At 45.6% G+C, this 26,184-nt stretch overlaps 1 long non-coding RNA gene across 4 annotated transcripts in view; it reads left to right on the top strand.

Moving 5' to 3' along the window:
* The first annotated feature begins 39 nt into the window (after positions 1–39).
* The window catches only part of LOC122705898, a 206,243-nt gene continuing 180,098 nt past the window's right edge, over positions 40–26,184 (top strand). For 3 of the 4 annotated variants that reach the window (XR_006344180.1, XR_006344182.1, XR_006344181.1), the window contains exons 1-2: positions 40–362; positions 1,942–2,234. This is a non-coding gene — a long non-coding RNA (uncharacterized LOC122705898). Of the gene's footprint in view, positions 363–1,941; positions 2,235–7,459; positions 7,542–26,184 lie in introns of all 4 variants that reach the window. The other variant, XR_006344183.1, reaches the window with a different exon arrangement.

Here is a 26,184-nt window from a genome sequence, read left to right on the forward strand (position 1 = left end):
ATTCTTCACCCCCAAGTCATCACCCGGACGCCGGTGGGCGTGCGCTCTCCTCTTATCCCCTCTCTGGGAGCCGCGAAGCCGGAGCAGGGCTCCTGGGGGGTGGGGGCGTGGGAAATGTTCGCAGCTTGCCAAAGCGAGCGCAAACTCCACGGAGATTCCGGGCTCGGAAGGCTAGCTGCTGGGTACTTCCTAGGGAGACTGCCTGGCTGGGGCGCTCAGGGTCTAGAAACTAGACTATGGCCTGGAAGTCCAGGGTTCTAGACCGGATTCAGTGGTCTGTTTTCCCGCGGGGACGTCCAACAGATCCCTGCCCTCTGTGGACCTCTGTTTCCCCCATCTGCCAGCCGAGGTCTTCCCACTGGGTGAGCAGAGACCTCCCAGCGCTCGTGTTCCTTAGAGGAGGCTATCCAAAGGTCAGGATCACGACCTCTGCAAGTGAAGGCTTAAAAACCCATCCGCTTCCACCCGGTAACCTGCACCAGCTATAGCGGGGTGCGCCGGCTTCACCCCTTGTGGGCCTCCCTGGACTCGCCCCTGGGAACCCTGGCGCACACGACGGGCCGGGGGTGGGGGGTGCTGCGCCCAGGTCTTAGGACCGTGACCCATGGGAGACGATGGCTAGGGAGGGTCAGCCGGCCCAGAGAAAAGGTGAAAGTACGGGTCACTGTTGTGTGCAGGGCGGGGTGGGGGTGGGGGTGCAGGACTGCGGAGACCCAAGACACCTTCCCTCCTCCTAATCCTTCCACAAAGTGGTGGCACGAACAAGGAATAAAATCAAGGAACTTGACTAAAATACTAAAATGAGTCAGTTAGGGTTAGGGTACATGCTTTGAGACTCCTCCCCTTGCTCCTCCACCAGCAGTTAGTGTGAAAAAGTAAATGCAACTTCCTGGGCCCCCCGGCAGGCAGATTCAGCTTCCTTAGGCTGTGATCGCTGCCGATTGTTTCTCAACGTCCCCAGGGCTGGGACCGAAAAGGCCTGGGAGAATCCTGAGGTCCTCAGTGGTTGAACATCTGTTTCTTAGAGTTGCCCCTGGTGTATGAATCCTGGGGCCCTTAGATCCAGGAGCAACCTCTTGCTGCCTCCAGTGTCAGAAACCAGGAGTGATCAGAAATGGGAAGAGTCAGTGGACTTCAAGAAAGCTAGTTAAAGGACTTGTCTGGTGGTCCAGTGGATAAGACCCTTCCCTTCCAATACAGGGGACATGGTTCAATCCCTGGTCAGGAACTTAAGATCCCACATGCCATGTGATGCTGCCAATAATAATAATAATAATAATAACAATAATAATAATGATGATAATAATGAAGGCTAGTTAAGAGGGGATGCTTTTAAGATCTTGAGGCAAGAAGTATTGAAGGCGGGGGAAGAAGGGGATGACAGAGGCTGAGATAGTTGGATGGCATCACCGACTCAATGGACATGAGTTTGAGTAAACTCCAGGAGTTGGTGATGGACAGGGAGGCCTGGCATGTTGCAGTCCATGGGGTTGCAAAGAGTGGGACATGACTGAGCGACTGAACTGAACTGAGGCAAGAAGACTCCAAGCTGGTAGATACCACCAGGGAACAATAATTGCAATCTATTCATTGTTTTGGCAGGGAAACCCAGCCTCAGAGAATCGTTTCCTCAAGTTCACACAGCTAATCATTTGAACTGAATTCTTGCTTCTCCAGACACTTAGCTTTCATCAGGCATCTTGCCTCTTGTGCTAACTCAGTGGTTGTGGTTGTTTTAAAGTAGATGTGCAGGTTCTTTACCACTTCTCTCAGAAGATGGAGTCTAATTCTCTTCTCATTAATGTGGGCTGGATGTAGTGACAGGCTTTTCATGGATAGAAGGTGGTGGAAGTGATGGGATGACCCCTGAAGCCTAGATCATTAAAAGGAGACATTTCTTCTGTCTCTTTCCTTAAAGGAGGCTCTCTTCTACTCTCTTAGGACGCCCACCCTGGGAACCCAGCCACCATGTTGTGAGGAAGCACAAGCCGCACGGCGGAGGTGACATGAGGTGACCTGGCCGGTATCTTCAGCTCAGCTCAGCTTGGCTCTCGGGTAACAGCCGGCCTCAACCACCAGACAGTGGTGAACTGAGCCAATTCCGGCCCCAGCCTTTGAGTCTTCCAACTGGTCCCAGATGTGGAGCAGAGACAAGCCATCCTCACGGTGCCCCGTCTGAATTTCTCTCCCACAAAAACTGGAAGATAAGAAGTGATCATTGGTGTTTTAAGCCAGTAAGTTTTGAGATACTTTATTATATTGAGATTTTATTATGTATTACATTGAGATTTATTATTGAGATACTTTATTATTATACAGCATTAAGTAACAAATACTGTGGGTTTCCTGAAATGATAAATAGTAAAATAGACTTGGGGTATTTAATCAAATACCTATTGAGTACCTTCTATGTGCCTGACTCTGTACTAGGCACTGGGGATACAGTGGTGAATAAGAGGGACATGGTCTTTGTCCTGGCAGGCCTGTGGTCTACCAGTGGAGGAGATGTTTCAGCACAATTTCAGTAGAGTGCTTTGCTAGATGCTTTAATACACGGTATAGGAGTGCTTACCCCAGACAACTTTCTGGTCAGGTGGGTTGTTGGGGAAAGAAGAAATGAGTTGGCCACAAGGCCAGCGTGGTCTTGGCTAGAGACTTTTCTGTAATGTATTCTTAGAAGTTGTGAGGGATGGGTGTCAGGCAAGGAGGGTGGGGCATGCAAGTAAGTTAGAAAATGGAGAAACTAGAAAAGGATGTATCTAACGCTGTCTCATTTTACCTGAAAGCCCAGAAATGACTAGTGTCTTGCCTGGTGTCACACAGTTTGTGAACTGGGCCCAGATAATGTGTCTTGCCTCAAATCTTTTCATGATTCCCCTACACCAATGCCCAGAGAGCAATACCACTAAAGAACACTTGAGTAACTCATTATTTGGCTCAAAGCTCTATGAACGTTGTCTGTCTTCACAAAAACACTGGAAGAGGTTAGGACGAGTTAATTCCCATTCTACAGATGAAGAAAGGATGCACAGGGAAGCTAGGCAGCCTAAGTACTTAGTTCAGGAGCTGGCACATCAGTGACTTTGATGATGACAAGGATGATGGTGATAATGATGCCTCACTCACATCATGTATCACTGTTGTGATCATCACACTCTGGACTAATGTTCTGGAAACTAATACACAGATGCCTAGCTCACATCATATATCACTATGGTGAAACTCTGGACTAATGTCCTGGAAACCGACACACAGTGTCCTTATACCAACACCAACATGATATTAATCTACTCCAACTCATTTTCTATTCTTGTGACACTGAAGCTAGAGCAAAATTCCTGGAGAGGAGAATCTGGTTGACGTAACTTATGTCTTGGGCTCAACCCTTAGTGGGAGGAGGCCAAGGCAACTTCATTAGCTGTCCCCAAAAGACTGCAGGTGGTGGTGAAAGAGGGGCTGCCTTAAATGAAAATGGGATCCTGTCAGTAAAAGAAGGACATGGAAGTACACGGTTGTAGATGTGTTTATTAAGGATAGATACTCTACGTTTGCACTAGCCAATATGGTAGCGAGAGTCATGTGACTATTTGAATTTAATTAACATTAGATAAAATTTAAAATTCAATTCCTGAGTCACACTGACCACATTTCAAGGATTCAGTAGCCACATCCCATTTATGGTTACTGTTCTGAGCAGCACAGATTATAGAACATTTCCACCATTGCTGAAATTTCTACTAGACAGTACTGCTTTGGGATTATTACTAGGAATCTGGCTCTTTCTGCTCTTCTTTTATTCCATACATTGTGAATATGGAAATAGCCAAAAAGACAAGTCAGACTCTTCATTCATTTATTCAGCAAATGCATATTAAGTGTTTACTCAATATTGTAAAGTAATTAGCCTCTAACTAATCAAAGTAAATGAAAAAAAAAGAAGTGTTTACTCTGAATCATACATTATTTTAGGCTCTAGGATGCCTGGGAGGGATCATGGAGCTATTTGGTCCAGTGGATCTCACATGAGAATCATCTGGGGAGCTCTTTAGATTATTGATACCCTGCCTTTCCCGGTGGCTCAGATGGTAAATAATCTGCATGCAATTCAGGAGAACCGAGTTTGACCCCTGGGTCACGAAGATCCCCTGGAGAAGGGAATGGCAACCCACTCCAGTATTCTTGCCTGGAGAATTTCATGGACAGTGGAACCTGGTAGGCTGTAGTCCATGGGGTCACAAAGACACGACTGAGACACTCACACACACACACACATGCACACCCCGCCCTACCCAGCAGAGATTCTGGTGAAATTGGGATGGGGCATGCACACCCATAGGTTGGAACAGCTCCCTGACTGATGCTAATGTGTATCTGGGCTTGAGAACCACTGCAAGCTGGTCTGACCAGTGAAGTGAGCTGCTTAAGATAACCTGAAAACCTGAGTCAGCATGGGTCTGACCTCCATCCTGGGCTTCTTACAACAGAATCAGAGTTCTCCCTGTGTTTGGCATCTGTCTGAATCAAATGCACAGTTCTCAGAGAAGAATGAGTCTGCTCTTCTTTAGTCCAAAAGGAATCCAGTTCGCTTCCAATAGAGTGCCAATAGAACTCTGGTTTTAAAATGCTTCTGTTTCAAGTTGTTTGAGTGTTTTTTGCCTGGACCTGTGTTACTCAGCCAAGTTGGTGAAAAACCTATAAAGACAGTACCCTTTCTTGAGCTGTTAGTATAGATCTGTTCATTATTCCCCAGGACATTTGGAAGGTAGGTTTCGCTAATACCAGTTTATAGATAAGCAAACAAAGATGCAAAAAGATTGAGGATTATAACTCGTCTGACTTGGTACAGCTGGGATTCCAATCCCGGAGTTGGTACTCTCTCCTTCCCCACCCTGAGACTACCCCATAGTTGAGAGCACAGGGCAGCTGGCAGACAGTGGCGCTCTGCTCTGGATCTGCGTGGAAAAGAGAGCTTTGTGCAGGTGAGATGCAGTCCTTTGTGTGTCAGGGGGAGCGCCGGAGCTGATGTGACCCAGACAGTGAGCTCAGAGCTCCTGGGAGCCTGGAGGGAAGAAAATTCAGAGATAAGACAGGAGAGGGGATTTGGAATGGAGTCCTCCTTTTCGCTGATGGTTGTGCCTGGATTTCTTTTATTAAGGGAATTAAAGGGATTTGGAGAAAGCAGCTAAGAGCAGTGTTTTACCTGGAGCAGTTAGCACTTGGACACCTAGAAATTATGGTGTATGTTTGGTGTGGTGGTGGGTTTAGTTGCTAAGTCATGTCTGACTCTTGCGACCCCATGGACTGTTGCCTGCCAGCCTCCTCTGTCCATGGAATTCTCCAGGCAAGAGTACTGGAGTGGGTTGCCATTTCCTTCTCCAGGAGATCTTCTTGATCCAGGAATCGAACCCAGGTCTCCTGCACTACAGGTGGATTTTTTCCCCTGACCAAGCTAAGAGAGAAGCCCATGTTTGGTGCAAGCGTTAGCTATTCTTGGCCTGGATTCCTGGGGGCTGGCAGAGTGTGTAACCATGTATCTTTGCAATCTGAGTCCCTCCCTGATACTTCCTGGGCAGCCTGGCCTTGGGGGGCTGCGAAGGGGCAGGACTATTGTGCTTATTCCAAAGACCTTTAACAGTGAGGGAGGGAGACCGTGAGCCCCTGCCATTCTCTGGGGCCACCTAGTAAAGTAAGAGACGATCCAGACCGCAGAGAGCAGCAAGGGCTGGACTCAGAATGGATCGAGGTTTGTGTGCATGGCATTCAGCAGGTCTATGTGGGAGTGAAGCCATGACTGGCCATAGAAAGAGCAAACGATATCACAGCCAGAAGGACCCTGCTTGTCTAGGTTTCATTTCAGAGTTGGGAAACTGAGGCTCAGAGAGGTGACGAGCCTTGCTGAAAACTGCACAGCCTGTTATTGGCAGGGATCACACTTGCATTCTGTCTCCCTCCTCGTCCAATATGCCTTCCCTGATGTCTTTTTTAAAAAATTATTTACTTTTGGCTCTGCTGGGTCTTTGTTGCCGCGCGGGCTTTTCTCTGTCTGTGGTGAGGGAGAGATACTCTCTAGTTGCAGTACACGGGCTTCTCATTGCGGTGGCTTCTCCTATTGGGGAGCACGGGTTCTAGGGTGCATGGGCTCAGTAGTTGTGGCATGTGGGCTCAGAAGCTGAGGCTCCCGGGCTCTTGAGCACATGCTCAGTAGTTGTGGCACATGCACTTAGGCATGTTGCTCTGAGGCATATGGGATCTTCCCAGACCAGGAGTTGAACCTGTGTCTCCTGCATTGGCAGGTGGATCCCGTACTGCTGAGCCACCAGGGAAGCCCCTCTTGATGTCTTTGGTATCAGGGAAGAAGCCGGCAATAGATGAGCCCTTGAGAGCTTTACAGTGCAGAGGGATAGAGTTGGTCTTCTCACACTTGTTCCACGATGTGGCCAGGCTGGGTGTATCTGTGGGTAGACATGGACGGGTGTGTGTTTAGGAAGGCTCTGATCAATCTGGAGGACGGGGTGATGGCCCCTCCCACTTTCCAAGCAAATCATACTTATCCAGACTTGCATCCCTCCTTTGTTAGGAAATTGGCATTTCCTTTGACTTTGTTCTCCACATTCCTGCGGCATGGAGGTGTTTGGCTACTGGCAGGTTATCGAGTTGGTCAGCTGGGTGGGAATGGCTGGATGGTGGTAGCTGCTCCCAAGCAGTAGCCAAGGCTCTGACTGTAACAGAAAGAATCAAAGGTCAAGTTCAACCTCCCTGCTCACTGGAAGGACCCAAGACTTGGTGACAACGAGAAGCAGATCCTGTTCTGAAGTAGTGGTGCCTCCTAAGGACTAAAGCAAAACCATCCACAGGTTGTCGGACTATAGGTTCATGAGGCAGGTTAGGCTTATTTCTTGAGCCTTGGCTTCCAGGCAAGATTTCACTTTAGTTCAACCATTTCGGAGCACCTGCTTTGTGCATGGCATAGCCTAAGATTCCATAGATGATGTAAAGATATGTAAGACATTACTGTGGCCCTCTGGGTTGTGTCTAGGAAGACAAGACCCTGTAACTTGCTGAGCACTTACCACATGCCAAGGGCTCTCTACAGAGATTTTTATACCATCTCTACCATGACCTTGCAAATTAGGATTCCAAGTTCCATTGTCAGATGAGGAAATGGCCTCGGAGAAGCTAAAGGACTGTTTCTGGGGCCTTGCCAGCGGGTGACTGAGAGCCAGTTTTCAGAGGCTGTGCCCTTTCTGCTACCCCAGGAGGCCACCAGCTAACCACAACACCTGGCAGAGTCAGGCCAGTGCCCCGACACAGGCTCAAACGAGGTGTTTGAAGAGCACTGACGAGGGAGAGATCCACTCTAATCCAGGCAACGGTGCTTGGCTTTAGGCACTGCCGCTGGTCGGGGCTGCACGGTTCTTGATTGTGATGAGCTGACCTGTGCGTTTTGGGATGTTTACAGCATCCAAGGCCTTTACCTGCTAGAAGCCAGAAGCAAGTCCCCACTTGTGACAGTCACTCCTGTTGGCAACTGCTGGTTTTAGGTAAGCAGAGCCTTTCTAGCTGGGCCTAGGAGGATCTCGTTGATAAGACAAGGATTTTGGCGATAAATAAAGGAGGGGAAAAAATCATTTGATTAGTGTGTTCCTGCTTAACAAAGAGTGTCCGCTCAGATTTTCCAGTTTGGCCTTCCCACTGGCCCTGTGACCCGCTCTTGTCACTTATAAAGCAAAGGACAGTCACATGAGTTGCCCCAGGACCTCAGTGCCAGCTAGGGGCTTCTCCTGGATGGAGCAGGTCCTCTATAGCCAGCTCCTTCCTGGCCTCAGTTAGTTCAGCCTGCACTTAATGCCCATTTTTTAACCTATGGCTCCTACTCTCCTTCCAGGGAGCTTTAAGGAAATTTATTTCATCATCAATCCCCCACCCCATACCCAGCCAATGCCACCACCAACCACCAACACCTGCACTTATTCAGGGAGTGACTCTGTGTTAAGGGCTTTATAGTCATCACCAGCACCCCTTGAGCAAAGTGTTCTTACCATCGGCATTCTGAGGCTAGAAGAGGGGAAGCAACATGTCCAAGTTAACGCCTCTGCTAAGCGGCAGGACTCGGGTTGCCGTCATAAGGAGTGGCTGGAGTGCCCTTCCCACCCCATCCATTGTGCAGAGGAAGAGGAGGCCATGTTTCTGGTGGATCCCCCCCTCTGCCCCGTGAAAAGCAGTTATCAGGCTTGTGTGGCATTCGGCTGTCAGGGAGGGCTTCCTGTGAACAGGGCAGAACGCCCAGTTGGGCTGCAAGACAAATGGGTGGCATATGTGCCCCAGATCAGCAGTGCACAATGGGCTTGTTATCTCGCCTCTGCCAGCAATGAAATAACAGTCTATTATTATTGCAGGAGGCAGAGAATGAATAAACACATTTGGGGCTGGGTTCTGAGATCATTTTCCCTTTCACGCTGATCCCTTCTCTTTGGGATCACGGTCCCTTTGGGACCATTAGATCCCAAACTTGAGGGTTTCAGTCCCAGAGTCAGACCAGCAGGTGCCAGTAAGTCCAAAATTATTCCTCGCAAGGAATCTTGAATTTTATGTAATGTCCGGCTCCATCTCTTGGTGCTGCGGGGAGATGGGGAGCGAGTGATGGGACAGCTGAGGCATCCCTGGAGATGAGAGAAAAGGGTACCCTGGCCTGTTCTCAGCTGACACAGGCAGAGCTATGTTTGAGACCACACAGACTGTCAGGTTCCAAGGTTTCATGGCCTCTTGCCTCTCTCTGCCTGAGATACCAGGGAGGGAAGATCCTAGGAGTGGGCCTTCGCTGGTGGTCCAAAGGTTAAAACTGTGCTGCTAATGCACAGTTCAATCACTGGGCAGGGAACTAAGATCTCATATGCTGCTCGTCCAGAAGATTAGAAGAGTGACCCTTGACTAGTCAAGGGTGAGAGTTGGTTAATAAGCCCCTGAGCCTCCTTGCTCCACAGTGGGGTCATTTTAGGCACATTTTATATAATCCCCTTGAGGGGCCCCCAGGAATGAGCCTCAGTTGCTCGCAGTTTCACCCCTCTCATTAACAAACCATGACTTTTCTCCTTTCCTGTCACTTCCCCATTTGCTCGCCAGTGCCTCAAGGGATCACTTCCTCAATAAGCAACCTGATTGCACTGAAGAAGCATCTTGTGTGCATCAGAACCTGGGGACTCCTAATGGCATGAATGGCTGGGCCCCACCCCCAGAATTTCTGCTTTAGCAGGTCTGGATGAGATCTGAGGACCTGCATCATTAACAAGTTCCCAGGTGATGCTGTGACTGGTCCAGAGCTTCACTTTGAGAATTACGGGCTAAAGCATACTTTGCAAAAAGATAAAAACAGCTGTCATACGTGTATACAATGAATATGTGTTAAAGATTTATTTGTTATATAACGAGAGAACTAGGAAGTTGTTAAAACCAGTTAGGGGGAAAATTTGAACAGACTTATATAATCAGTAATATTGAAATGAATTTGCCAATGGATGTAAAGCTACTTAATACAGAGCAGTGAACTGGGACGGGGTTAGTTTTTCTGAAGACTAGTGTATCTATATAGGAGAAATTAATTTTCACTTTCATGGCTAAGAAACATTTGCATTGCTCTCAGTTTTTCTACAACTAAACTTCCATCCTTACAGGGTTGTAAACTAGCTAAGTCTGTAGAAGGACAACCATAAACCTGCACCTTGGTGGAATCAGACAGTCTCCAGAGAGCCCCTGGATCATTTGGAGGGCTTGTAGAAACACAGCTTGCTGGAGCCACCCCCAGAGTTACTGCCAGGATTGAGGAGATTTGGAGCTCTGACTTCTTAAAAAGACTTCCAGCCAGTCTTTCCGTTTTTTGCCCCACCTTCAGCCTCACTTCCAGAGATTTCTGGCACCTGATGTTTGGGGCAAGCTATGTTCCTTCTTTCCCTAGCACTATTTAAGTATTTAACTTTCTCTACTAGCTAAGCTGTTAGCTAATTGGCCATTTACTTTCCAGCGTCCAACATTTTGTTGCTGTCATTTCCTCTCCTGTTGCTCTGTCATTGTGAGTTTATGATTCCCTCCTTTAAAAATCCACATCCCTTTGTTGCCATTTTTGTAGAGTTTCAGAAGGAAGCGGCACCCACTGAATCCATTCTCTTGCCTCATGAGCCCCGTCACAGCACTCTGAGACATGCTATGGCCTGATTATCATTGTGCCTGTTTTTAAAGTGAGGAACCAAAAAAAAAAAGTGAGGAACTGGACTCAGAATTTACTTGACTTTTTCAGATCCTATTCCATTCCAGGCTTTTTCCACAAGAAAGATAGTTCTAGTGTGTTCTAGTGTTCCAAGGCCCTTTCACAGCATTTCTCTCACTGGCTCCTCATTATAGTCCAGTGAGGCAAGCAAGGCAGATGTGAGAGTCTCCTTTTTATAACTGTGAAGACTGAGATCTGAAATCGGAAGGGACTTGCCTAAGATCATACAGCTTAATGTGCTTTAAGCCTACTATTTCCAAATTCAAGTTCAGGGCCCTTTCTCCTGATGACTGTCAGTTCAGTTCAGTCGCTCAGTCATGTCCGACTCTTTGTGACCCCATGGACTGCAGCACGCCAGGCCTCCCTGTCCATCACCAACTCCCGGAGCTTACTCATGTCCATTGAGTCAGTGATGCCATCCAACCATCTCATCCTCTGTCATCCCCTTCTCCTCCCACCTTCAATTTTTCCCAGCATCAGGGTCTTTTCCAATGAGTCAGTTCTTCGCATCAGGTGGCCAAAGTATTGGAGTTTCAGCTTCAGTATCAGTCCTTCCAGTGAACACCCAGGACTGATCTCCTTTAGGATGGACTGGTTGGATCTCCTTGCAGTCCAAGGGACTCTCAAGAGTCTTCTCCAACACCACAGTTCAAAGCATCAATTCTTCGGCGCTCAGCCTGATGACATCCATGTGTGTGTGGTGTGTGTGTGTATGTTAGTCGCTCAGTTGTGTCAGACTCTTTGCAACCCCATGGACTGTAAGCCACCAGGCTCCTCTATCCATGGGATTCTCCAGGCAAGAATACGGAGTGGGTAGCCATTCCCTTCTCCAGGAGATCTTCCAGGAATGGAACCTGGCTCTCCGCAGTGCAGGCAAACTCTTTACCGTCGGAGCCACCCGGGAAGCCCTGAAACATCCAGTTACTCTACATATATTTACGGAGTGCCGGCTGTGCACCTGAGGCCACAGTGGGTGCTGGGCTGCTAAGGAAACGAGATGACCAGGAGTAGCAGATGCTGCTGATGCTGCCCACACCCATGTCTCCCATCTCAGAGGTCACCTGCAGACAGCTTCTGCATGTGCTTGTGGGCTCCTGCCTCTGCCTGAGATATCAGGGAGTGAAGATTCTAGGAGTGACCCTCGACTGATCAGGGGTGGGAGGTGGTGGATAAGCCTCTGAGCTTCTTTGCTCCACGTGGGATACTTTTAGGCACATTTTATACAGTCTCTGTGAGGGACCCCCAGGACTGAGCCTCAGTTGCCCACAGTTTTATTACATCCCCCCACCCCATTAACATGCCATGGCTTCCTCTTTTCCTGTCACTTCCCCATTTGCTCATGTCTGCCTTCTGGGATCACTTCCTCAATAAGCGACCTGCTCTCAAATCCTTATCTTAGGGTCTGCTTTTGCGGGGGTGGGGTGGGGGGGGGAACCCACGCTAAGATCCTGGGCTTCTAAAATCCTATTCCCTGTCCTTTACCTTCTGCCCTGAGGACACAGTCCTCTCCCCTCAATGGTATAAGCTGCAGGAAGGAAGGGACAGTGCTGTTCATGCTGTATCTCTGGTGCTTAAAATACTGCTTGGTATATGGCGCATGCTCAAAAAAATATTTGTTCATTCCATGAATCATGAGTATTGTTACACTGATCATAAGAGAGAGGAGTCCAAGAGACTGCCATGGAATGACGTGGGGGTAAAAAAGCAGCAACGTCTGCCTCGTTTTTGTGTTTTAGAATTACTGTTAATATCCTGAAGATTTCATTCTTGGCCATTGTCTCCCCCAGACCGGCAGAAAGAGGAAGGAGATGGGAACCCTAGCTGTGGTCTGGGGCAGGCAGTGCTTGCCAGGAGGGGGAGGGTGCCTGTGAGGCTGGGCTCAGGGAAGCGGCTGTGAGTCACTAGCTCAGACTCAGAGGCAGCTGAGGTGAGACCATCAGCACCGCCAGGGACTGTTCCCAGGAAGAAGCCAGCTCTGACCTTAGTGTGCTCTCTGCAGGGGAATTCCTGTGAAGGTGGGAGCGGGGCAGAGGAGCTGAAGCAGAGCCTTAGCTCGCGCCGAGGGCTGGTCTACACTGATTTTCAGCAGTAGTTTCAGGGGCTCGTAGATTGGATGACATCTTGTATCAGGCGTCTCAAGTCCCTGAGTTTTGATCGAAGGATGTGAGTTCTTTTTCGTTCTGAGGCCATCTGGTGGCTATTGGGTAAAATTCAATCTCAGACTGAGAAGCTTTTTTTTTTTTTTCCCCTAAGAGTTTATTCTTCTTGGCCTCTAATGTCCCCCCCCCCCTTTTTTTTTTGGCTGTTCTTGCTTCTATAGTCTCAGCATCTTGGTTAATCAATAGCTAATCAATAGCTGGGAAAGATGCCTTACGAGTGTGTAGAAACCTGGCTTTCCAAAATGACGTGTTGTAGTGTTGGTGAGAAAGAATATGTCAGATTTGCATAAAGTTTCATATTTTGCAAACTTTCCCCAGACATTATTTCCTGTAATTAGTATCTCTAACATTTGCCCAATACAATTGCCTAAAACATCACTTGTCGCCTCTGTCACTTGACAAAATACATGTAAGCCTTGTTCACTAGAAGCAGCATATCATTGAAAGAAATTCAAGAAACCCTAAATAAATGGAGGGCTAGACCATTTTCATAGATCGGAAGACATAATACCATAAACATGTCAGTTCTCTCCAAATTCATCTTTAGATTCAATGCAATTCCAATCAAAATACTGGCAGGTTTTATTTTGTGGAAATGGACAGGCTGATTCTAAAAGTCATATGGAAATTCAGACAGCCAAGAAGAGTCAAGATAATTTTGAAGAAGAAAAATAAAGCTGGAAGACCTCTGCCAGCAAGATCAAGATGTAGTAATATTATAAATCTGGAGTACTCAGGACTGTGGTATTGCCACTTCTCCTCCATTTTGCTTGTTTGTATGATTCTGAAGCCTGGGATGGAGAGTGTAGGAGGCATAGAGGTCCCAGTGTACACCTCTGCTTTCTTTCAGATGTCTAAACCAGGCTAGAGTAAGCTTTACCACAGGGTTTATGCTACACAAGAACCGTTACCAGTGCCTCAGGGCCGCTACTGGAGATTCAGGCAATCCATTCTCCACTCTGGAGTAAAGCACCCCTTTGTTTAAAACTCTGTGATGATTTCCCATTGGAGTAAGGACAGTCTCAGCTCCTTCAGTTCAGTTCAGTTGCTCAGTCGTGTCCGACTCTTTGTGACCCCATGAATCGCAGCACGCCAGGCCTCCCTGTCCATCACCAACTCCCAGAGTTTACTCAAACTCATGTCAATTGAGTCTGTGATGCCGTCCAGCCATCTCATCCTCTGTCATCCCCTTCTCCTCCTGCCCCCAATTCCTCCCAGCATCAGGGTCTTTTCCAATGAGTCAGCTCTTCTCATGAGGTGGCCAAAGTATTGGAGTTTCACCTTCAACATCAGTCCTTCCAGTGAACACCCAGGACTTATCTCCTTCAGGATGGACTGGTTGGATCTCCTTGAAGTCCAAGGGACTCTCAGGAGTCTTCCCCAACACCACAGTTCAAAAGCATCAATTTTTCGGCACTCAGCTTTCTTCACAGTCCAACTCTCACATCCATACATGACCACGGGAAAAACCATAGCCTTGACTAGACGGTCAGCTCCTTAATTGGACATAAATAATCCTTCTGGCCCCTGCCTACCTTCCCAGCCTGACTTTCTTCTACGCTCACCAACCCTTTTGGACGCCTTCAGTTCCTTAGCTACTCAGAGACTCCAGTCCTGGGTTCTGGGATTAGTAAGTACATCTCTTGCCTGGTGTGTTCTTCTCCCTCCTGATCCTCCGCCTGCCCTCTTTGGTCCACCCTTACTGGCCTCCCATGCTTAGGTTTAAACTCTCATTCCTTGGGGAGGGTGGATCCTCGCCTCCTTAGGTTGGGCACAGTCCCCTTGTCACATGCACGATGCACCCATTGCTTCTCCCTCTTTAAAGCACTCTGCACCCTTGTTCAGCGTCTCTCCTTCCAGCAACGTGAGAACAGGAACGTATCAGTCTTGCTCACCACCTGTTCACACGTCTCCTGTACCTAGAACAGTGCCTGGCACAGAGGAGATGCTTAATCAGTCTTTGTCAAACACAGGAATAAATACACGGATGTAGAAATTTTTTAAAAAGTGAAACTGCCTGCAGTGCAGGAGACATGGGTTTGATCCCTGTGTTGCAAAGATCCCCGGGAGAAGGGAATGGCTGCCCACTCCTGGAGAATTCCATGGACGGAGGAGCCTGGTGGGCTACAGTCCATGGGGTCACAAAGAGTCGGACACTGACTGAGCGACTTAATACTTTCACTTCTTTTATAAATTAAAAATTCATACTTGAAAGGCTGACTTTGTACAATCAAACCTCTTAAGTCTCGACAAACTTCACAGTTGGGCAAAGATCACCAGCTGATGACACATTGGTGCCATGAGGGACACTCTAGAAGCGCTGCTTAGGGCCTTTCCACAGGTACCAGTCTGCCCTCTTGGTCTAAATGCTCGTCAGGCCGGGTCAGAGGCCGGCTGGAACATAACTAACCATCTCCACCCCTGGAGAAGTAAAGCCAGTGTGGGCTTGCTGTGTCATCTTTGTGTGTGGAGGACAGAGTGTGCACCCATTCACTTTGGTAAGCAGGAGAGAGACTTTTGTTCTGAGAAATCAGATGTTTTGTCTCGTGGTGAGTTATAGCAGGAAGTGATGTGATGGGCTAGACCAGGCTGTGTCCATCACTTAATGTCCCTGGAAGGCATTGCCTCTGGAGACTGCATTTGCTGTGTTGTGTGTTGGCATTGCATAAAATAAGCCATGTGTTTATGTTTACCAATTTCTTTGTTCACATGGTTTTTCATTATGATGAAAGAATAAATCTTCAGTATGAAAAATTTAGAAAATGCAGTCAGACAAAAAGAAGGAAATAAAAATCAAGTAATTCCATATCTAGTAGCTCTGGGAAGCATAAAGCCTAGGGCCTGCAAATGTTTTAATTTCAATTTCTCTTAAAATAAGAAGAAAAAAATGAACATATAACAATGAATCTAGCATGGATTCTATTCATCTTTTTGGGCCATCAAAAATGTAATTTTCAGGGCTTCCCTGGTAGTCCAGTGGTTAAGAATCCACCTTCCAATGCAAGGGACACAGGTTCCATCCTCGGTCAGGGGGATCCCACGTTCTGAGTCTGAGACACCAAAGCTTCAAGTCTGCTCAAGAGTCCTTTGCCCCAAATATGGCATAGACACAGTGGGATCTAATAGAAATGCAATAGAGACCCTGGAGTCTCAGAGGGGCAACCAAGCCGGTGCCCACAACTCCTGAAGCCCACACTCTAGGGCCTGTGAGTCGCACCTACTGAAGCCCTTGTTCCTGAGACCTTGTAGTCCACAACGAGAGACGCCACCTCAATGAGAAGCCCACTCACTGCAACTAGACAAAGCCCTTGCATAGCCAAAAAGACCCAGAACAGTCAAAAATAAATAAGTAGCTAAATAAAATAACATTCTCATTAAAAAATACATATAATTTTCAACATTATTTTTGGTGACGGAAGACATCCATGAAAGCAAGATTTCCTAAGGCCCGCAAATGTGATGATGTGATGCTGGTAGAAATAATCACTTTTAATATTTTGTTGTTACCTCCCAGTGCACCTGTATCCTATTCATGCAACACGTGTTTACATAGATGTATATTTATATTGATTTTACAAAAATTTTTAAAAATACATTTACTCAGATTTACATATATATATTTAACAACAATGTATTGTTGTTTAACATGCCTTTCCACATTATCAAATGCTCTTCTAAATTGTTTTTCTTAAATTGAAATAAATTTTTAATTATAGAAATAACACTTTCAACACTTTCAATCAAAATAACAAATAAACAAAAATAACACTTTCAATCTTCTTCATGCCTGCATAGTATTCCAATGAGTGGAACCTATTTTTGTTGTTTTCCAGGCTTTTGTTATCATAAATGACAGTAAGATAATAATTCTTACAGCAAAATCATTGAATTTATCCATGATTATTTTCTTGGAGCAAATTCCTACATGTATCATTTTGAAACTTCGTACACTGTATATATATTAACAGTGGATAAATCTGAGTGTAACTTGGATCTTTTATGACAACTGCTGTAGGACCCCCCAGGGCTTTGTCTTCCCTGAGGTGATGCTGCAGCAGCCTGTTCTTGCTTTCGGATGGACATGTGTGAGTGTGTGATCACGGGAGCCTGGGGAACCACTGTGTCCTGACGTCCCATCTCAGTGTGTGATGGTAACTCAGCAACTGTTAGTCAAATGAACCAGTGGATGAATGTGTAGTTGGTGTGAATGTCAGTTCACAAACTCAGATATTCAAGAACATTAAATTCTTTGTGTTAAGTCAACTTGGGTTTATCCCATGTGTTGAACTGGTGAGAAGTTAAATTTCAGTGATTATTGAGTCTCCCCCACAGCACTCATCTTTTCCAGGTTTTACGAAGATCTTGAAACGTTAAGCTCTAAAACCTCATCTGAGATACTCTGCTTGTCCTGAGTCCCACTGGCTACTCTGAGACCCTGATGTCTGTCTTGCATGTTCCTTTAGATCCTCGCTGTGTCTATGCCACATTTGGGGCAAAGGACTCTTGAGGAGACTTGAAGCTTTGGTGTCTGGGGCTCAGCACCCCTAGGTATACCAGTTAGCCGTCCATCCCTTCAGGTCTTGCTGGAAAGAGATGCAAGGCTCTACACTGCAGACGGGGAGATTCTCTCTTGCTACTCTTGCTATGAGGACATACCTCTTCACTGCATTTTCTTAGCTCTTATCTCTCTCCTCTTCAACCTTTCCACCCCCCAAAAAGCAAAGGAGGCATGGATTTGCAGCTCTCTTGCTTTCTGTGTTGCAAAATCCAGAAGGTAAGCAATTTCAAAGGGCCTGACTTCTGGCTTGAAATCAGAGGAAAGACGAATACAGTGGAGAGCAAACCCAAGCTAGAATCTGCTGTAGATAGAATCATGAAATGTTGATGTTAACAGCGATACCTTAAAAAAAGAGACTCCTTGTTATAGTCATGGAATTGCCTTTGGGACAGGCTCAGTAGTGCTCATCTCAGCACTGGAGGAAAGTGGGAACTCTGATGTCATTTAAGTAACTTCTGTATTTTGATAGTAAGTACAAATCCCACAGATGTGTACTTGAGCAAAAAAAGGTGTTTTTTCTTGTTCACATTTTTTGATCCCTCCTCACCCCCATTTTGAGATTGATGTTCTCCTATGCAAAGCAGATCAATGACCTGTATTCTTGCAGAATTCCCTTGGCCTTGAGTTATGTGGGAGTGAGACAGTGGGAAACTGTATGATTTTGAGAGGAAGTTGGCTTTTTTGAAGGCTTTGTTTGGAGTGTGCCATAACTGCACCTGCATTTCTTGCAGTTTCTTACAAAGAAACTTCCTTTTGAGAGTCAAAATGTTTCAACTGAAGTTGTTTTCAACCAGAGGGAAATGTTTGAGAGCTCAGCCTTTGTTAGCTCAAGAGCATTGTTTCATCCATGGTGATTGAAACAGTAATTTCCTTTGGGAAGCCTTTGCCATTGAAACAAACTTTGATTTCAGAAGCAAATGTTTTGACTTTAAAGATGGCGTCCAAGAGTTACAGCTTCTTCTAATAGCTCCCCAACCGCTTATTGTAGTGCTGTTGTAGTAAGATTCTTGGGTTTGAACAAGAAAACCTGCTCGGCTAATGTTGAGAGGCGGTGTAGTTCAGCAGTGGGGAGCAGACCCCTTACAGCTGGCTGCTGGGCTTTGCAGTCTTCACTGTGCCACTTCCAAGCTGGAATCTTGGGCAAGTGATGTAATTGTTCTGAATATCAGTTTTCGCATCTATAAAAGGTGGGTGATGATAGTATGCACTCCCCAAGATCAGTGTAATTACTAAATAATTAATGTAATAAAAAGCCCTTAGAGAAATCTAATAAGGGCCATAGCTTAGTATTGTATCCATATTAATTTCCCAGTTTTGATTGTACTGTGACTACATAGGGTACTATTATTGAAGCAAGCTGAGCAAAGGGTACATGGGAATTCTTTAGTTTTTCTTTGTGAATCTAAATCTATTTCAGAGTAAGAAGAAAAAGCACCTGGAGGGGGACTTCCCAGGTGGTCCAGGAATTAAGATTGTACCTTCCAATGCAAGGGGTGTGGGTTCAATCCTTGGTGGGGAACTAAGATCCCACTTGCCTGGAGGCCAAAAAAAGCAAAATATAAAACAGAAACAATATTGTAACAAAGTCAATAACGACTTTAAAAAATGGTCCACATAAAAATATCTTTTCAAAACAAGCACATAGAGGCACCATATTTGATTGTGTGATCCTTTGAATAAAGTTTGTCTTTGACATGAGGCTGTAAGTTCTCTGAAGTTAGGGCCCATGACTGCCCACCGCCCCAGCACCTAGCCCAGTGCCTGGCCCAAAGAAGGCCTTCAGTAAATATTTGAATGAATAAAGAAGTTGAGATGCTGAAGGCCCTGGCCAGTAAGTGCCTAAACAACCAAAGAGAGACAAACCACTTCCTGTATCTGGGGAGTGGGAGGAAAGAGGCAAGAGGGCCATGCACTGATTTTTAGTGGAGCCTTCAAATCACACTCATGCACACAGACATACACATTGCAAATTGTAAAAGTAGTTTGAGTCCATGGGGAAGGGGATATTTCTTCCCTACCCTTCTTGAGTTCTTTGGGCTGGTCAAATAATTAAATTGACACAAAGCAGATGAGCAGGAGAAATAAAAAAAATTTTTTTAATTTGTATGCGTGGAGGTTTCATAGAAATAGGGCCCCTGGAATGACCAAAGCAGACTGTGTTTATATCATTTTTTGACAAGGAAATAATTTTTTTGTGAGGGTTGAATAAGGGGCCTTGTGCTTTGGATAGCAGACCAATGAAGAAGTGACAAAATTTGTTTATACTGTTTTCTTAGCCTTGAATTCCCTAACTCTGGTGATAAGGAAAATTTCTATGCTCCTGGCATAGGGAGGATACTTTCCCATGGGAGATTTGTTTTCTACTTTCAGGGGGGAAAGAGAGGGTGTTGTAGTGTTTCTTTTTATATTATTTTTTTTCTCACTGGCTGTTTCCTAGGCAACTTTAATTCAAAATAAGCACTGTGGCATAGCTTGAGGCAGCCTGCTCTGAGTCCCAGCAAGTCCAATGCCGGAATTGATGGTATACAGGACAATGGCATACGGTCAGGACCGCCAGGTGATTCTTACAGTCAGGTAATGCAGTGGAAGCCCCTCAGAGCTGCAGGTGACCACAGGAACATGGGATGGACCAACAATATCCAAATCCTGGGTGGCTTGGCTTGGCAAGCCAAGATTATTGTAGGGGAAGCATAACTTTATCTCTACCCTTTTAGGGTCTCTGCTGGCCCTGAGAATTAAACTGACATAAGACAGAGCACAAGCTAGAATCAAGATTGCAGGGAGAAATATCAATAACCTCAGATATGCAAGTGACACCACCCTTATGGCAGAAAGCGAAGAACTAAAGAGCCTCTTGATGAAAGTGAAAGAGGAAAGTGAAAAAGTTGGTTTAAAAATCAACATTCAGAAAACTAAGATCATGACATCTGATCCCATCACTTCATGGCAAATAGATGGGGAAACAATGGAAACAGTGAGAGACTTATGTATTTGGGCTCCAAAATCACGCAGATGGTGACAGCAGCCATGAAATTAAAAGATGCTTGCTCCTTGGAAGAAAAGCTATGTCCGACCTAGATAGCATATTAAAAAGCAGAGACATTACTTTGCCGACAAAGGTCCATCTAGTCATAGCTGTGGTTTTTCCAGTGGTCATGTATGGATGTGAGAGTTGGACTATAAAGAAACCTGAGTGCCGAAGAATTGATACTTTTGAGCTGTGGTGTTGGAGAAGACTCTCGAGAGTCCCTTGGACTGCAAGGAGATCCAACCAGTCAATCCTAAAGGAAATCAGTCCTGAATATTCATTGGAAGGACCGATGCTGAAGCTGAAGCTCCAATACTTTGGCCACCTGATGCAAAGAGGTGACTCATTGGAAAAGACCCTGATGCTGGGAAGGATTGACAGTGGGAGGAGAAGGGGATGACAGAGGATGAGATGGTTGGATGGCATCACTGACTCAATGGACATGAGTTTGAATAAGCTCCGGGAGTTGGTGATGGACAGGGAAGCCTGGCTTGCTGCAGTCCATGGGGTCGCAAAGAGTCAGACATGACTGAGTGACTGAACTGAACTGACTGAAGACAGACTAATAGGAGAAAAGCATACAGATTTTCCAGAGGACAAAGAAGACCCCCAAGAAACCAATAGGCCGAAGTGCTAATATACTAGGTTGAACAAAGAGTAGCAATTGTGGGAAAATTGCTAAAATATATAGTGAGACTAAAGGGAGATGAGAGTCATCTCAACAAAGTCTGTTTGTACAGATTTCTCTCTGCCTCAACTCCCCGTCTCTGGTGGTTCTTTCATCCTGTTATCGGGAGCATTACTGAGTCCAGTCATATGGCTTGCAGCACAACAGGCCAATAAATTGAGAGACGAGTTGCTGGGGTGAGGAATAGTGACTTTATTTGGAAAGCCAGCAAGACTGAGAAGATGGTGGACTAGTGTCCCAAAGAACTTGTCTTACCTGAGTTAGAATTCAGGCTTCTTTTATAAGAAGAAAAGTGGAGGGGAGGGAAAGGTGGCTGATTGCTGCAAACTTTTGGTGCTGGAATCCTTTGTTCTTGTAGCTGTCCATGTAGGTCTGGTCACAAAGTTCCTATAAACCTCCAATGAGACAAATAGTATTCTCTGTTCTGCAACATTTTTTTTTTTATCTCTATGTGAATGGAAAAGTGTTATACTTTTAAAGGTCAGAGCCTTGAGAAAGGGCCATCCTGTGTATTTCAGGCTACAGACGACATTCTTTTACAAAAGGTGTAGGGCCAGCATGACTCAGCACAGACAACAGAACACACAGGTTAGAGCTAAAGGAATACATCCAGTGTGGAGGCAGGTTCACTCTTCTCTGTTAGAGGAGGGGTCTTTCCCACGGGAGTATTCATTCCTGCCTTCAGCGGGGAAAGGAAAGGTCAGAATGACATTCTTTTTTTTTTTTTTTTCTTTTTTCTTTTCTTTTATTTTTTTTTAATTTTTTTTTTCCAGTGGGTTTTGTCATACATTGATATGAATCAGCCATAGGTTTACACTTATTCCCCATCCCGATCCCCCCTCCCATCTCCCTCTCCACCCGATTCCTCTGGGTCTTCCCAGTGCACCAGGCCGGAGAACTTGTCTCATGCATCCCACCTGGGCTGGTGATCTGTTTCACCATAGATAGTATACATGCTGTTCTTTTGAAACATCCCACCCTCACCTTCTCCCACAGAGTTCAAAAGTCTGTTCTGTATTTCTGTGTCTCTTTTTCTGTTTTGCATATAGGGTTATCGTTACCATCTTTCTAAATTCCATATATATGTGTTAGTATGCTGTAATGTTCTTTATCTTTCTGGCTTACTTCACTCTGTATAAGGGGCTCCAGTTTCATCCATCTCATTAGGACTGGTTCAAATGAATTCTTTTTGACGGCTGAGTAAAATTCCATGGTGTATATGTACCACAGCTTCCTTATCCATTCATCTGCTGATGGGCATCTAGGTTGCTTCCATGTCCTGGCTATTATAAACAGTGCTGCGATGAACATTGGGGTGCATGTGTCTCTTTCAGATCTGGTTTCCTCAGTGTGTATGCCCAGAAGTGGGACAGAATGACATTCTTGCATCTGCTATTCTTTAGCTAAAAATAGCCCTTATGCCAACGTGGCATTTACATTTTTTTTTTTTTTTGGCCATGCCACTTGGCACGTGGGATCTCAGTTCCTCTACCAGGGATTGAACCCATGCCCCCTGCATGGACGTGCAGAGCCTGAACCACTGGACCACCAAGGAAGTCCTCAGGGGGACATAGGTTGAGGTAACACATTCTGCCACCCTTCATCATCTTTTTTCTGTACTCAAATGCTAAATGCAATCACAGTTATTTTAATGCTCTTCTATTCTAAGGAGTGATGGAATGCTATTTTGCTCGAATTTCCTGGGAAACAGGGAAAGAGGGTCAAGCTCAAGAATTACGCTCTGCCACTGGCAGCATCAGAGAGTCACACCAAGTGAGCAATAAGCCTACCAGGGTATCACGGAGTTCAAACTGATAGCACTGTTTATGATTTGAAAGTATGTTAGAAATTGAAAGCCCCTTTGATGTATCTGTGCCTCTAAGAAATACAAAGGGTTTTGGGGAGAGTTAGGTTTCTCTATTATAGTCTGTTGAATCAGACTTTTCAAACAATTCCTAGGCAAAACTTACAGAATCCAAAAGCATTTCCTGGATGTTATTCACAATGCCTGAATTACATTCTCTGTCTATACAAAGAGTTTTATTTAGAGTTATTTTCCATAGTTCCAAATATTTACAATCTAGTGTTTTCCTTTGATATACATCCTACCACTGGGGAGGGTGAGATATGTGACAAATACTCTATAGTTCATAGAACTGGACAGAACCACTTCAGAACCTGTCTATGAAACCAAATACAATCCCTTGTCCCTGTCTTACAGAGTAAAAGGCTTCAGTCTCCCAGGCCTCCCGTGAGTCTCAAAAGGCTGATTCAAGAGTTAATGACTAGGAAATGTGAAGATGTATAAAAAAGAATAACTCTTGGGCTGGGAAACTGGTAACACTTTAGACTATAAATCTGTCACACAGCAGAATCACCCGAATTCCCAGTTCCCTGGACGATAAAGGCTTGACATACATTCCTAAGTTGTTTTTACAGTAAGCAAATTCCCCACCACGTGAAAACTGGTGACCACAAACACATAGACCCTAGACCAGTTGAAAACAAAAGGTTGATGATGCTTGAAACCACTTCAGTGCCAGCCAAGCCGAGAACTGTTCCTGAGCTGATTGCGAGCCTACAACCCCTCCCTCACACTGCCTTTAAATACCTTCCCTGAAAGTCGTTGGGGAGTTCAGGTCCTTTGAGCATGAGCTGCCCCATCTTCTTTTTTGGAGCCCTGCAATAAATGCTCTTGAACACTAGTTTACTTAGGGCTTCCCTGGTGGCTCAGGTGGTGAAGAATCTGCCTGCAATGTGGGGGACCTGGATTCAATCCCCAGGTTGGGAAGATCCCCTGGAGGAGGGCATGGCAACCCACTCCAGTGTTCTTGCCTGGAGAATCCCATGGATAGAGGAGCCTGGCAGGCTACAGTCCATGGGGCCGAAATGAGTCGGACACAACTTAACGACTAAACATAACAAACATAATAAATGCTCTGGACTTTCCAGGTGGCTCAGTGATAAAGAATCCAGCTGCCAAATGGGAAACACAGGTTCAATCCCTGGGTGGAGAAGATTCTCTGAAGAAGCAAATGGCAACCCACTCCAGTATTCTTGCCTGGGAAATCCCATGGACAGAGAAGCCTGGTGGACTACAATCCATGGGGTTGCAAAAAAGATGGACACGACTTAGCGACTAAACAACAACAACAGTAAATACTCTACTTTTCTTTACCACTACCTGGTGTCAGTAGACTGGCTTTACTGCACGTTAGTGGGAGGATCCAAGTTTGGATCCTTAGTGCCCCCAAGTAGTGACCTGGTTCTTAAAGCCATGAGCTGTGTCTGTGACTGTGGATCATCTTTGGTGTTCTCCACCACCCTCCTCATATACCATATTGTTCTGCAAATTGTTGGTAGTTTATTTTTGGCCACACTGCACAGCATGTGGCATCTTAGTTCTCTGACTAGGGATTGAACCTGTGCCCCCTGCATTGGGAGCATGGCATCTTAACCACTGGACCCCCAGGGAAGTCTCATTGACAGATTTTGTAGAGCTCTCCACTGTGTTTTATTAGCATATATAGACTTACTATATATATTTATTATATTACTGTTACTAGTAGTAATATTACTATTACTAATAGACTTAATGGAGAAGGGAAAGGCTACCCATTCCAGTATTCTGGCCTAGAGCAGTCCATGGGCTGTATAGTCCATGGGGTCAGAAAGAGTTGGACACTACTGAGCGACTTTCACTTCCCTTCACTTCCACTTCTTTCACAATAGTCTTACTGTTTTATATATATATATATATATATATATATATATATATATATATATATAAAATCAGTTGCATTTCTAAAAATTTTTAGTGGCATTATTATAAAATAAGTATGTTTCTTGAAACAAATGTAAAAGGTACAGAAGGGTGTAAAGAAAATAAAATCCATCATAATTGCATCATATAACAAGCACGGTTCACAGCTTCACATTTAACTTAGAGAGATTTTTCTACACAAGAGTGGCTTTACTAATGCACAGTTAATAACTTGTTTTTTTTCCCCACCCAATTATTATCTAGAGAATTCCTGTCATTAAGTATAGATCAACATCATCATCTTCAATGATATTATGTATGGGCTGTAATTTCAATCCCTAATATTGAACATTTAGGGTATGGCCACATTTTCTCTATTACATGTTAGAGTTTAGTGGATATCTTTGCATATACTTTTAGGGGAAAGATTGCTGGGAGTGGAATTATTGTGACTACAGTTTAAAACTTGATTATATCCTAAATTATTTAATGTTTAAGGACATTGAACACACGGGCATATGTCTAGTTTCCCCACCTTGACCATAACTTCTACAATAGAAGGCTTGTATGCATGGGTGTCCTTTACAAATCCTAGCACAGCCCTGGGGGCTGGCAGTGCTTTTGGCTGCAAGTTATAGAAACCAGCATAAGAGTAGTTTAAATCAAAAAGCTGCTTAGTTATCTCACATAATTAAGAAGTCTGGGTGTAGACAGCTAGGGATTGCTATAGCAGCTTGGTAGTATCCCCAGGGACACAGGCTTCATTCCCCCTCAATTTCAACGCACTCCAAGGACACTGTGTCCTTGGACTTGCATCTGACCATGGAGGATGCCTGCCTCGTCACCAGGCATGCTATCTTCCCACCTCTCATCCAGAGAGGAAAATATTTCCCAAAAGCCACTCAAGGAGAATTCCCCTTCTCCCTTTTGGCCCAGAACTGGGTCACAAAGTTTCCTCCAGCTGCCAAGGGGACTGGAGAGGTGAGTCTTCGGCATTTCCAGCTCCTCCCGTGAGAGGAGGAAGTCAGGAAAAGGCTGTTGGGTGGGTCACCAACAAACAGAGCCCAGTGCCAGGGCTCACATCTCCCCTGAGCTGGTATCTAGATCATCTCCTTCTCCCCTCCTCTTAGTCTCTCATGAAGAACTAATTCGTGTGGTGTCACAGTAGCTGTGGCATCCTCTGGGACAGAGTGCCTGGGACTGACAAAGACTCTGAGTCGGGCTCCTCTGAGCCCACTTCATGACTGTGCCCTGACCTCAGCCTCTCCTTGCTGGGCTTGCATCAGCCCAGTTGCAGTAGCAAGAATCCTGCTAAGTCGGTTTAGGGAGACTCCCCCACCCCTGATAGCTGATCACTCTGGCTGCCTTGAGCAAGAGTCCTGTTGATTTAGCAAGAAGGCCCCACTCATGATGTCTCCTCTTAATGATTCCCCATCCACTGAGGGATGGATGGGGAATCCCATCTCCTGGCTCCTTGGCTATAAATCCTCACTTGTTCTTGTGTTGGGAGTTGGGCCTGATATCTCTACCCTACTGCAATAGTCTTGACACCTATTGTGATGGTCCTAAATAAAACCTTCTTTCCCATTTCAACAAGCGTCAGAATAATTTTTTCTTTAACAGTTGTGGTACCCTGACTTCTTCCCACCTAAGCATTTGGTGGGGCTTTTCCCTTGTTCTTGTGGGGGTCCTCCAGGTGAAACTCAGGCCCCATAAAGGCCTGGGGCTGT

The sequence above is a fragment of the Cervus elaphus genome, chromosome 12, assembly GCF_910594005.1.
Source record: "Cervus elaphus chromosome 12, mCerEla1.1, whole genome shotgun sequence".
Classification (NCBI taxonomy): Eukaryota; Metazoa; Chordata; class Mammalia; order Artiodactyla; family Cervidae; genus Cervus; species Cervus elaphus.